Below are 13,731 nucleotides of genomic sequence, written 5' to 3' on the forward strand. Positions count from 1 at the left end.
TGTTTTGATGTCTGAGGCACTGGCCATTCTTTTACTGCCGCAGTTTTAGTAGGGTCAGTCGCCACTCCCTTCTCACTAATCACATGGCCTAAATAAGTCACCTCCCGTTGAAAAAGGCTACACTTCTTTGGTTGCAACTTAAGGCCATGTTGGCTCAGCCTTTGAAACACTTCTTCCAGATGTTTCAGGTGGCTGTTGAAATCTGGAGAGAAGACCACAACATCATCTAGATATATCAGAGAGTCATTAACCAAACTACCCAAACAGCGCTGCATCAGCCTCTGAAACGTGGCAGGGGCATTACATAAGCCAAAGGCCATCCTCTCAAACTCATACAGCCCAAAAGGAGTTGTAAATGCTGTCTTCTCATGGTCAGCAGGGTCCATCTCGACCTGCCAGTAACCACTGGCTAGGTCCAGAGTGGAGTACCATTTGGCCGCTTTCAGCCCCGTCAGGGATTCCTCTATGCGAGGTAGGGGATAAGAATCTTTATGAGTCAGTGCGTTGAGTTTCCTATAGTCCACGCAAAATCTCCAACCACCATCCTTCTTCCTCACAAGCACAATCGGGGCAGCCCATGGGCTAGCACTTTCCCTCACTACTCCACTATGAAGCATATTCGTTAATAGTGTCTGTAGTTCTTGATATAACGCAGGAGGGACTGGACGATACCACTCTTGACTAGGGGGGCGCTGAGCCTGTTGGTATTTGGTGTCTAACGACTCCAGTTCGGCCAAAGTCTTCCTCGTGTTGTGGAAAAACCTTCCTCCATCTATAGAGCAAGGCTGTCAACTCCTCCTGCTGGCCCGGAGTAAGGCCACCTCCCGGGAGGGGCAACACAGAATGTAAATGTTCAACTTCTCCATCCCCCACCCCCACACGTCTCACGGTCACCTCAACAACATCTGGGGCAACAGGGTTCAATACAAGCTCCTGCTCTCCTTGGATATCCGCCACCATAACCTCCCTGACACTAGCCACTGGCTGTCGCTGCGGGACTTCCACTGGATATGGATTAGGGTTACACACTCTGCATGGAACACGCCCTTCTGTCACTGTGGCCAAGGTCTGCCCTATACGCCACTCTTTATCACCCTCTGGAAGAGGTCCAACCACAACACAAGATGAATTACAAGAGGTGGGAGTTATCTGCATCCACAAAACCATCTCCGACTCAGGAGGGATGACTACTGGCAACTGGTGAGGCAACTTGGCAACCCGTTCATACAATGGCTCTTTGATAGCCGCCCTTTGACAATCCACAAATGCTCTAGACCAGGCTTCACTCTCTGTAGATGGCATCACAGTTTTAAAAGCTAGCAACCCCGGATGACTCCCCTCTGTAAGGGCGGACCAGACTGGCCTTATAATGTTCATCCCCAGTATGCCCTTATCGGGGCCCAAACAGCCATCCTCTACAATTATTACCCCTTTACCTGGAACATCAACGCCTCCCACCATACAATCAACAAGGGCGTAGCCTATATAGGGTATCTTCAATCCATTAGCAGCCCGGAGAGTCAGCCAAGGCACAGTATTGGCACCAGTCACCCCAGTCCCTTCCAGGTGCCTCTTAAATAGACTTTGGCTCATCAGCGTGACCTGCGACCCGGTATCAAGTACAAAAGGAACAGCTCGGTTATTCAACTTTATTAGAACATCAGGGCACTCACCGACAAGGGCAGACTTCGGCTCTGAGTCAATCCCAGGCTTGGTTGCATTTGGTTTGGGCTCCTGCTCCAGATTTACTGCCCCCACGACTTGGCCCTCAGCTGCAGGGGAAGCTAAAAATCCTGTGGCTTAACTGACCTCTGAGGGCACGGGGTGCTGCACATGACTGGCTGCTCTACAAGCTCGACAAATAGGTCTCCCCTCTGAATCCCACTGATAAATTGCAGCAGTAGTACCCCCTGGCGCCCCTTTGCGGGGAGCTGATGGAGTCACAGGTGGTAAACTGTGGATGGAAAACTGGGCCTTTATCTCTGTAATGAGATCAGAAGAGAGAGCTTTTAATTGATCTTTAATCTCAGTCCTTATCTCACCAAACAATTCTTCCTTGAGCTTGGCATTAATCTGTGCTTTTAATTGATCAGGGTTAACTGCTGCCTGGCTTTGTGGGGCATAGACTCTATTCGAGATAGTGGCTTCTTCATCCTCATCGAGCTCCTGTGCCAAAGCCTGGGCTTCTTTGTAGGCATCCTTAAAGGACGTAGTTCTTTGACGTCTCATTTGTCGGATCAATTCTTGCCTAATTGGCCCCTTCCTCAAGCCCACCATAAGCTGATCCAACAGTGCCTCATCTTCCCCACTGGCGCCATCTTCATCATTTTCTTGCCATCTATAAAATAACTCTTAACCGCAAAATAAAATCATTAACAGTTTCATCAATCTTTTGTTTACAATTAAAAAAATTAGCTCATAGCTGTGCTTTACTAGTTGATTGTGCATGCAGGGTCTGTAATAAATCAAGAATTTTCTTGCCCGTATCCTTCTCCCTTGGGCCAGAAAGCTGCAATTCTCGCTTAGCGTTGCCCTCTAATGCCCCAAGAACAAAATCTGCTTGTTGTTGCTGGCTTAGCCCTTGTGCCCTCAACATAGCTTCTACCTGTGCCCTCCATTGAGCAAATTTAGTAGTTTCCCCATCAAATTTCGGTATAAAAGCTGCCCCCATAAACCACGGCATGACAAACTGTGCAGTAATGGCCGAGTCCGAACCTTTTGGGGCTGCATCCATTTCCAAACAATATTGGTATCCTGCCGACAACGCCAAAAATAAATAATGTCAAGTTTGTGGATACCAAATGTTTGGAAATGATGTCAGCAATATCAAATACTAAACAAATTTTAATAGAATCAAAAAAGTACAAATAGATATAAAACACAGTTATAAAGAATCCCAATAAAAGAAAATAACTCCCAGCAATAAAACTAAATAGATAGTCTGTACTTGGAGAAAAGAAAGAGAAAAAAAAGGACTAATGATAAAACCAAACAACAACTAACAAAGTCCCAAAAGTCTCCAATGCACTTAAAACACCAGTTGCATTGTCCTTTTTGTAGAGGGGAGGAAAGCAGGAAGCCTTCTTCCGTCGCCACGGGTTCGACCTCCATCACACTGAGAGGGAGAGGGAGAAAAAAAAGAAGGGGGCGTTCAGTGTCCTGGTCCAACGTTAACCACACCCACACACACACACACAATTGGCTCTTGCAGGGCGACGTCCCTTTTTTACTTAGCTTATGGAGTGTCAAATCCTCTCTCCACGTCAAGTCTGGATCGCTCTCCGGGGCCCCACATCCAAGTGTGGTTGTCCTTGCCTACACTGCCGATGAATCAGGGGAAAAAAAACGCTCCGGCCCGATATCCAGGAAGCCAATGGAGACGCACGCTTCAAAACGAGACAGCTTTTAGCGGCCTGACTCAAACAACGTTAGACCACACAACCAAATCTGCACGCTGCAAAACGACATCCCTTTTCACTTAGCTCATCAAGCATGAGATTTCCCCAGTTGCGCCGTCTCCTCGCATCTCTGTCTTCACACCTTCCTCCCATACAGCTGCTTCCTGGTTCCCTTTGACCGGGTTCCCCCTCCTGCACCCTCCGCCCCCTTTTACCAGCCTCCAGCTTTGAAATCAGCCAATAAAGTTCAGTGAGGGAGGAGCCATTCAATTAGTCCAGTTTCTCCCAACTCCAATCCAAATAAACACTTACCACTAATAACAACCCAATAAAACCACAAAACTACAAGCAAGTACATACAAAAAAACCTGTTCAAACAGACACAACACCCAAATAAAAAAATAAAAAAACTGAAATAATTGAGGGACCATAAAGAAAAAAAACCCAACTAAAAAAAAAGACCACTGTGACATTACTTCTACACGTTTAGTAAACACCTTCACCAATTTAGAGCCGGGGTCACTAGGCGGTGGTGGGTTTGCAGGGCAGGCTGTGGCACAGCGGTGTGCCGTGGCCACCCATGACAGTCTGCCACCTGCCATCTCTTGCCCTGCTTTTAATGCAACACTTTATCTTTGCACACTTAGGGGTTGTACACAGCAAGGGAGATTAATTGTAATAACCATGGCGGGGTTGGTAGGTAGGGTGAGTGTGGCACGTGGGGTTGGCCCCGGGTGGCTGTGGTTGTCTGGGGCTCTGGGGTAGGGGTCTGCCTCACCGGTTCTGCCGTGGTCCCCTGGCCCTGCTCTGGGCCTGTGGAGCCCGGGGACCCGCGGCCCATTGTGGGGGTGAGTGGTGGTGATGGGCGCATGGTGTTGGCGCTGGGGGGCTGGCGGTTGCTGGGGGTATGGGGGGCCGTGGTCTCCGCGGGGTGGGCCCCACTCTCGCTCGGGCAGTCTACTGGTCATGGGCTTTGGTGGTTGGGGTGGGATCCGGGGTGGGGGTGGGTTTGGGGGGCCCTGCTGGCTGCACTGGGGAGCCTGGCGTCGAGGGGCCTTGTGCTCTTCTTGGCCCCGGGGTCGGGCCTTGCCTCTTGTCTGGGGGCTGGGCCCTGCCCTCGTGTGGCTCAGTGGTTCCTACCATGTGCTTTGGATTCAGTTGCGGTGGCTCCTTTGCTACCCGTCCTTGCCACCATTCGTGCCCGCCTTCAGGGCCCGTGGCCCTGGTGGCGTGGTTCTGGGGCTCCCCTATTGGTGGGCCTATGCCGGCACCCTGTGTGCTTCCCTTGGGTTTGGGGCGGCTCCCTGTGCCTCCGTGGGGGGGGGGGGTATTGGGGGTGCATTCCGGCGCCGTCGGGCCGCTCCCCTGTTGCTTTGCTGTGCTGCCCGGTGGCTCTGGAGGCTGCCTTTCTTGGCCCCCGTGCCCTTCCGCTGCCCCTTTTCTCCTGGTTCCCCTGGGGCCCTGCATCCTTGACCCACTTCCATCGCTGCTCGCGGCCGGCCGCGTGGCTTCTGATGTGCCGGTGTGGTCCATGTCATATGGTAAGGTTCTCTGTACTCTTGTCTTGGCCCAACACACCAGCCACAGTAGTGATCGGATATTTAGCTGTGATCTGGGTCTCTGTGTGTGGATGGTCACGTGTTTGTGGCCGTCACCACAATTCGGTTTTTGGGTGCTCTTAAGAGGATTAACACTATGGTGTTCTAGATTAGGGTATGGATGCTCACTAATTAGACAACAGACTGTTGCTGTCACTGTTTGTTCATGTGTGGTTGTTTGTCATGCTATGTTGTATGGTTGGGGCCCTGTCTCCTTGGTGTCTCACGTCACAGTTATTGTCTTCACCACTTGTCTCTCATTCTTGTCTGTCTTTGTGTCGTTTTGGTGGTCAGCCCTTCCTGATAGAAGTTGTCGGTTGGTTTTGAGTAGGATGTTGTAGGCTGATCGGGAAGGGCGGATGGGGTCACACACACACCACATTCACTTATGCACTACATACCTTCTGTCTTGCAAGAATAAATTGCATATATGGGCATTAATGTTCATAAATGGTTCTGCCAGTGTGGCACTTACCATTACTATATATGCAGACAGGGGAAAGAAAAAAAAGTTCTTCCTCGTAAAGATCATGGTCTTAGTCTTTTCAGCAAAGAACCTAAATTCCCACTTACTTTCATAATCTTATACTTGAGTTACAGCTTCTTGCAGCTTTCCCACAATAAATTTAACATTTTCCCCCTTTTCCATAAGCTTCCATCATCTGCAAACAATGACTTACCAATATCTAAATGAATATTTGAGAAAATATCATTTATCATAATAAACACTATAGGACTTATTACACTTCCCAGAGTGAATGGAACATTGTACTTATACTTATCATGGGACTTAGCTTTTCTTTGACTAAATTCAAAATAGCCACTATGCCCCCCACCCCCTGTATCTGCTCTGCTGCTTTTCTCCTCTTCAGGTAGTTTACAAGAACTATGCATGCTACTCAGAGTTCTCACCATCATTTCTGCTTTTTCTGCATTTGATATTGCCACCTGTCCTCCATCAGAAAGGATAAGGTAGCTCCAGTCTCTTCTATTACCTTCCATCCTCTTGATCACCCCCATATTTCATCTATAGAAGTGGTATTTCTAATGGAGCCACAGTAATCCCTCCAGTATGTCCTTTTTTTTTTGTCTTACAGTTCTCCTCACTGCTGCCTGTAACTGCTTATAATCAATCAAATGCTGGTAATTGAGTCCTTTTTAGCAATCCTAAGAGCTCGATTTCTGTTCTTAATTACCTCGTCACACTTATCATTCCACCAAGGAACAGCTTTCCTCAAATGTTTACCGGTATAGCAGTTACTGCAGCCAAATGTATACTCTGTCACAGTTCACTTTCAAATTTCTCAACATCATCTTCCTTTTGCACTAAGCTGAGGTACGTGTCACTCACTTCCACAAATCTTCCCCAGTTTGCTTTTCGGAAGACCCATCTTCCAGTACCATTCTCAATATACTGTGATATAGTAATATCCAGCCTACACATAACTGGATAGTGATCATGTCCTACAGGCCCTTTGTCATACATGACCCACTCACACCAGTCTGCTAGACACTAATGTGAGATTCAGCACTGACTCTTTGCCAGTTCTTGTATCTATCCTAGTCTTTTTTTCCATCATTTAGGTTTCTTTCATTTAACATATCCCTCCCCATAATGTATTATGGGCATTGAAATCCTCACACCCAATAACATTATCACTCATAGCCTTTCCTTTTCTCATCAAATTCTGTTTACATGGATTATAATAGTTTACCACTATCCACCCATACTTCCACCACATATTCATGCCCTTTTCCTATTATATACCCATTACTCTGTATGGTACTCATCTCGTTATAAAAGTAGTACACCCTCTCCCGTTTCCTTGCTCCCTATGTAGTCTAAAATCCCAACTACACTCTAACCATGTTTCTTGAATACATATGTGGTTTCTCATGACGTTTTGCTCGAAGCAGACGACTCAACACCGTATCAATCTTTAAAAAGCAGAAGTGTTGATGCAAGATTGTTTGATGCCTCGCTTCAGCCTGCGAAAAATCACGCGACTCCCCAAATGAATCGTCACTATGTCACACCGATTTGATTTCGGGGCGGGACTTATCAAACTCTCATAGTACCTATAAATTGGCAATCCCTCTGTACGTTGTGGGTTTTTTGAGAGGAGAGTTTTGGTGTGTGTTATTAGTATAGTTTCATTGATTGACAACCAGAAAGGGAGAGATGTAGGTCAGATTAGCATTAGATTAGATAAACCATTTTATCACATATTGTTGTGTGGGCCGCTGAAGAGGAGGTACTGCTGGCCCACCACCACCAGATGGCGCCCTGCTTGGAGTGCGGGCTTCAAGCACGAGAGGGCTTCGAAACTACTGGAGTGACAGCTGTCACACATCATCAACACCAGCTGTCACTCATCAACTACATCCTCCATAAAAGCCGGACTGCAACTCCACCTCCCCGCCGAGAAATCAGCTACCATTCAGGTAACCTTCTCTGCTGTGGTTTTCTGAGACTGAATATTGTTCTGTGTGCAGCCGTTTTCCTGTGGATACAGTCTGAAGCTGGATTGGCGGATAGTGTGAGCGCGACGTCTTCGCCTCTCACTCCTTCCAGGGAAGTGACTGACAGGAGCTGCACAGGTGATTCTGTATCTGCAGGTGGAGGTTTTCCCTCCTGGAGGAATAAGCACTGTAAGATTGCTGGGTGTGTATTCACACACCCACCATTAACTGTTTGTTTCTGCCAGCAGTACCGGGTCTGACTGCTAAAGACAGTGGCCACCTGGGGCGCAGGGCTTGGCGGCTCCGGTGTTCTTCAGATCCGTTGGCGGTGGAAGCTGTGTGGGATCCGGCTCTTCTCTTGCCAGATGTCTTCTATCTTCGAGCCTGCCCACACTTCACCTCGTGTATGATTGACGATCCACATTCTCTGTCGTTGTCTGTATCTCGTTGTGCGATTCACAACATTAAATTGTTACCTTTTGGCTTATCCATTGTCCGTTCATTAACGCCCCCTGTTGTGGGTCCGTGTCACGACACCTTCCCAACACATATTACAACAAAAATCTGCCCTATACTCATAAACCAGCCCTCATGAGATACAACAAAAAATAGGGCTGATAAATCATACACTTTTCCTATCAATTTTACTGCCCTCGAAACTGTGGCAACAATATCAATACAAATCTTAAAACAGGACAATACAAAAAAGACATTTAAAATACAGGCTTTGTATCTCTCCACTTTTCATCCAATCAGGAGCCCCCATTTCTCAGCCAAACCAATGACATACACCGATTTTGTGTTACCCTGGTGACAATGCAGGATCCTGAGACAGGATCCAGATCATTTAATTCAGTCAAGATGTCTGATCAAGATAAGAGTTTTAGCCTCCCTAGCAGGGAGAATTCTACAACTTGAGTCTCATACTGAAATTGTGAGACATCAAGAAGTTAGCGAAGAGGACACTCATGACTTAACAGAGAGACATAAGAACAAGAACACCACCAGGAAAACGGAGAGTGATGTGAACTTGTTCACTGAATGGCTGAGGGGAACCAAGAAGGAGAAGAAGGGGTCCTTGTTCTTTCTCTGGCGGACTTGGGCTGTTACAGATACATCAGGGCATGATACATGTGATAAGGTATTAATACATTTATACACTCACATTGGCCCTCCTTTATCAACATTGCATATGGCAAAATCCGTGCGTAGATGAGGTGTATGGAAAAAGTCACTGCTGGTTTCACATTTATCAATCCCAATGTGGGTGTGCGCTGCGCTCAAATCCTACACCAAGTCGGGAGGTGGTGTATAATTTACACTAAATTCAAAACAGCTTCACATCACGCAGAAAGGTCAAAATAACGATCACAATATATTTCCGACCTGAAAATACCAAAAACCCTCCTCTCACATTAAAATATATAATAACATAAAACATACATTTTATTAATTTCACATCTGGATCATGTTGAGCAGTTTCATCTTATCTGTTAAGATGTTAAATGTTAAACACTCCTGTAACAGAATCAATAAATAGAATGCAAATATTAATCCCCTTCAATTAGTGTCAAACAGTGCTTGGCTACGCATGTCCAGCGCAACTATAAAATGAGCAACAAGTCACACAACTACAGCAACAATGGCAGACTTTGCACTTCTGGAGGATGCAAACGCTGCTCTGAGAAGAGAGAGAGTATTCCGCAACAGAGCAGACCTATTACACGAGTCTGACGAATGGCTCGTCAGTACATTCAGGCTACCATGACATGTCCTGATGGAGTTATGTGCCAACCTGGAGCAGAGGCTGAGACGTGAGACCCGCTGGTCTCGTGCCATTCCCGTGCCGCTCCAAGTGCTGTCAACGCTGGGTGTCCTGGCTACGGGGTCATTCCTAAGGGAAATAGCTGACAGGTCTGGAATAACCCAGCCAACCATGAGCCGCATGCTACCATCTGTGCTGGCTGCAATCAGACACCTGTTTCCAGCATATATCAGATTCCCATATGACAATGACCAGCAAGCAATGATTAAGAGAGAATTTTATGAGATTGTTGACCTCCCAAATGTTAGAGGGGCAACCGATTGCACTCATGTGCGTCTGAAACCATCATCGGTTAATGATTACGCATATGTTAATAGGAAAAATTACCAATCCATCAATATGCAGCTCATCAGCGATGCCAAGCTTTGGCTCCTGAATATAGTAGTCAGGTGGCCTGGTAGCATACATGATGCCTTCATCTTCCAGCACAGCAGTGTAGGCAGAAGATTGCAAGAGGGAGCTCTGAGGGGACAAAGTTATCTCCTAGGTTGGTCTAAAGTGAGTGGTTGCACTTTAATTGAAAAAGTTCCTATGAATAATTATGTTACAGGTGACAAAGGCTATCCCCTCTTGGATTTCCTTATAATCCCTCTGGCAGATGCGCGCATGCTACAAGAGCACCGTTTTAACCAAGCGCACACCTGGACATGGGCCACGGTGGAGTGCTGCGTGGGTCGCCTTAAGGGAAGCTGGGGGAACGCTCCTGTACTCCCCGGAAAAGGTGTGCCACATTATCCTGGCGTGCTCTGTTCTGCACAACCTGAAGAGTCCAGTGTGCCATTTAATGCACAAGCAGAGCAGGCAAATACTGAGGAACCATGGCCTATCCCTCCTGCACCTTGGGCCATACAACTGAGACAGGAGCTCATTCAACGATTTTAATGTAGGTATAATGCAAATGACAATCACAGCAATGTTTGAAACATCTTTATTTTTCCAGATTGTCGCTTATTTTGTTTCAAGTGTCATCAATTGACAGCAACGCTTTGTTAATATTTACAAGCTGCTGACATATCTCGTCCTGTTTTCTTGGACCTCTTCTGTCATTACCCGTGGGATCTTGCTGCAGGGCTTGGGACTGGTTCCACGCGCTCCGTGGTGTCAAGCTCTGTGCTTGTTCCTGCCTGTGGTTTGGCCTGTGAGCTGGGGCCTGGAGTTGGCTCGTCTTCTATAAATAAAGCATACTGAAAATCAAAGATTACCCATTTGTTAAATTATACTGTTTATTCATTAAAATGAGTGCAACTGTGTACAAAAAATAAAACTCTTGGGTAAATATTATTCAAAGCTTTTACCTTCCCTTGAGTAATTTACACTTGGAAAAAGGTAAAATCTCTGCCAGTGGGGCAAGTGTTTGACTTTAAAGGGGTATGAGTAAAATATCTTAACTTGATTTATTTAATTTCATTTTTAATTTTGAGTGAAACACTTACCCCACTGGCAGATTTTCTTTACTCGTCAAAATTACTGAAATGATGGGAAAATATTCTTTTTGCACTGTAGAAAAAAGTATGTTAAGACTTACCTGGAGGACCTGGGACATACTCATGAGTGTCTGACACCTTCTGGCACACCTTCAATAGAGAACGTACCAATTAGAGCCGTGACCTACTCCTCAATTTGGGTCAATTTTAATGTCTCATCTGATTCTCCCCATTCTGTTGGCGTTTGGCTCCTCTTCAGAGCCGCCACTCTTTTTTCGGTAGCTATTTTTAGGTCAAACCATTTTTTTTACCTGTAAATTCATAGGCATAATGCACAAATTATGACTGAATTAAATAAATTATCCATATTATTAAAATAACTTACCTCATCAGGGGATCTAACAATGGGCCCCACGCTGTTTACAAGGGCTGTGATTTTAGCCATATTTTTTTTTGTGTGTGAGCTCCCTTTATCCCACTTTTGAGTCTTCAAAACGACTATTTTTGGAGTTCTACCTCCCTGGTGAGGGTCTCCATTTCTAGCTCCATGAAGTTTTTTTTTTTTTCATAGTTAAGGTCTTTCACTTGTCATTGTCGTAAAAACAAGGCATGGAAGAGCCCCGCGGTGCATATTTATGGGTGTTCCTTTGATAATTACGATGACTTTCAGCCGCCGCATTTATCAACAGCTGCAGGTGTGTACGGTGGAATCTGGGTGGTGCGCAATATTCATAAATACCGCACGCCCTCGTGTGTATTTCATATTTGCACCCAAAACATAAACCTTACTCTGCACAACACTGACAGATGAGGGCCACTGGCACATATTCAGACACTATACATACTGATTACACACTTACAACCCCTATTCCAATGAAGTTGGGATGTTGTTTAAAACGTAAATAAAAAACAGATACAGTGATTTGCAAAACCTCTTCAACCCATATTCAAAGACAAGATATTTAATGTTCAAACTCATAGACTTTTTGTTTTTGTGCAAATATTTGCTCATTTTGAAATGGATGCCTGCAACATGTTTCAAAATAGCTGGGACAGTGGTATGTTTACCACTGTGTTACATCACCTTTCCTTCTAACAACACTCAATAAGCGTTTGTTGAACTGAGGACACTAATTGTTGAAGCTTTGTAGGTGGAATTCTTTCCCATTCTTGCTTGATGTACGACTTCAGTTGTTCAACAGTCCAGGGTCTCCGTTGTCGTATTTTGCGCTTCATAATGTGCCACACATTTTCAATGGGCAACAGGTCTGGACTGCACGCAGGCCAGTCTAGTACTCACACTCTTTTACTACAAAGCCACACTGTTGTAACTGTTGGAGTTATTCTGTAGATACACTGTTTTATTTTATCATGCATGTTTTGTGTTCTCTGCTCTGGTAGAATGTAGTTCTCTCTGCTCTGATAAAGTGTACTGTACTGATGTGATGGGTGAAGGTTACTTAAGATATGTGACATGACGTGCTTCTGCAAGTTGTGGTACCTCTGTGTGCACGCTAAGCTCTTTTTCAGGACATGTGAAGATGACCCAGGCAGAATGCAGCCATAAGCGGAGCAGTGAGATAAAGAATAGAGAATTGAATGTTCCAACCACAGTGTGATTATGATACATTAGTCCTTGTGTCAGAAGAAGTGTGATTAATCGTTAGATGTCTTAAACACATCTTAATCGAGCCCAAGATTAAAAAGGTTCTGAAAGTCCTGATGTATTGTGCAATCAGCGGTTCTGCGGCAAACAGCTCACGCGCTCACTCCTCCCCTTAGGAGCTGTACCGCCATGTATGTAGGGAAGTCCTAAATAAAAGAGCAGGAGCGCAGGCCAGACTTTAGTGTAGCTTTGGTGTACAGCCTGACTTGCACTCCTCGCGAGCTAAAATTGACTTTCTGTCTCACTGGTGTTTCTTGACTCTGTTTGTCTTGTTAAAGGTTTTAAGAATGTTGGAGGAGAAAATACCCAACAATACCGGAGGTGTCCGGCGGAGGGTCGCCAAGTCCAGACGTAAATCCTTGGCCAAGGTGCGATCGATTGATCGTGTCTGCAATTGTCGACCGCCGTTGGCATCGTCTGGTTGACGAGATTTTCCCGAAGAAGACAGACAGGAGGTCGAGTCCGTGAGTAGAATTTCTTTGTAACAGTACTGAGTGAGTGGTGATCAGATCACATAAGACAGTTAAACTCTGTAAGCGATGGCGTGGAATCGTCTGTTAATGTAAAGCAGTTAAAATCCGCGAGGAGGGCGGACTCCTCTACGGTTGCGAGAGGTCCCGGGTTCAAATCCCGGACGAGCCCCCAGTCAATGTTGGGTATTTTCTCCTCCAAACATTCTTAAAACCTTTAACAAGACAAACAGAGTCAAGAAACACAGTGAGACAGAAAGTCAATTTTAGCTCGCGAGGAGTGCAAGTCAGGCTGTACACCAAAGCTACACTAAAGTCTGGCCTGCGCTCCTGCTCTTTTATTTAGGACTTCCCTACATACATGGGCGGTACAGCTCCTAAGGGGAGGAGTGATAGCGCGTGAGCTGTTGCCGCAGAACCGCTGATTGCACAATACATTCAGGACTTTCAGAACCTTTTTAATCTTGGGCTCGATTAAGATGTGTTTAAGACATCTAACGATTAATCACACTTCTTCTGACACAAGGACTAATGTATCATAATCACACTGTGGTTGGAACATTCAATTCTCTATTCTTTATCTCACTGCTCCGCTTATGGCTGCATTCTGCCTGGGTCATCTTCACATGTCCTGAAAAAGAGCTTAGCGTGCACACAGAGATACCACAACTTGCAGAAGCACGTCATGTCACATATCTTAAGTAACCTTCACCCATCACATCAGTACAGTACACTTTATCAGAGCAGAGAGAACTACATTCTACCAGAGCAGAGAACACAAAACATGCATGATAAAATAAAAGTGTATCTACAGAATAACTCCAACAGTAACACGTGCAGAATGTGGCTTGGCATTGTCTTGCTGAAATAAGCAGGGACGTCTCTGA

General features: G+C 45.8%; 1 long non-coding RNA gene across 1 annotated transcript; it reads right to left on the bottom strand.

Annotated features, from left to right (window-relative positions):
- Positions 1-8,619: 8,619 nt before the first annotated feature.
- LOC117507176 lies at positions 8,620-13,364 on the bottom strand. Its single transcript, XR_004559637.1, has 3 exons — positions 13,354-13,364; positions 9,281-9,283; positions 8,620-8,780 (listed from the first exon to the last, which is right to left on the bottom strand). It is a non-coding gene; the product is annotated as an uncharacterized LOC117507176 (long non-coding RNA).
- Positions 13,365-13,731: the final 367 nt, after the last annotated feature.

Source organism: Thalassophryne amazonica, chromosome 3 (assembly GCF_902500255.1).
Source record: "Thalassophryne amazonica chromosome 3, fThaAma1.1, whole genome shotgun sequence".
In the NCBI taxonomy this organism is placed as follows: Eukaryota; Metazoa; Chordata; class Actinopteri; order Batrachoidiformes; family Batrachoididae; genus Thalassophryne; species Thalassophryne amazonica.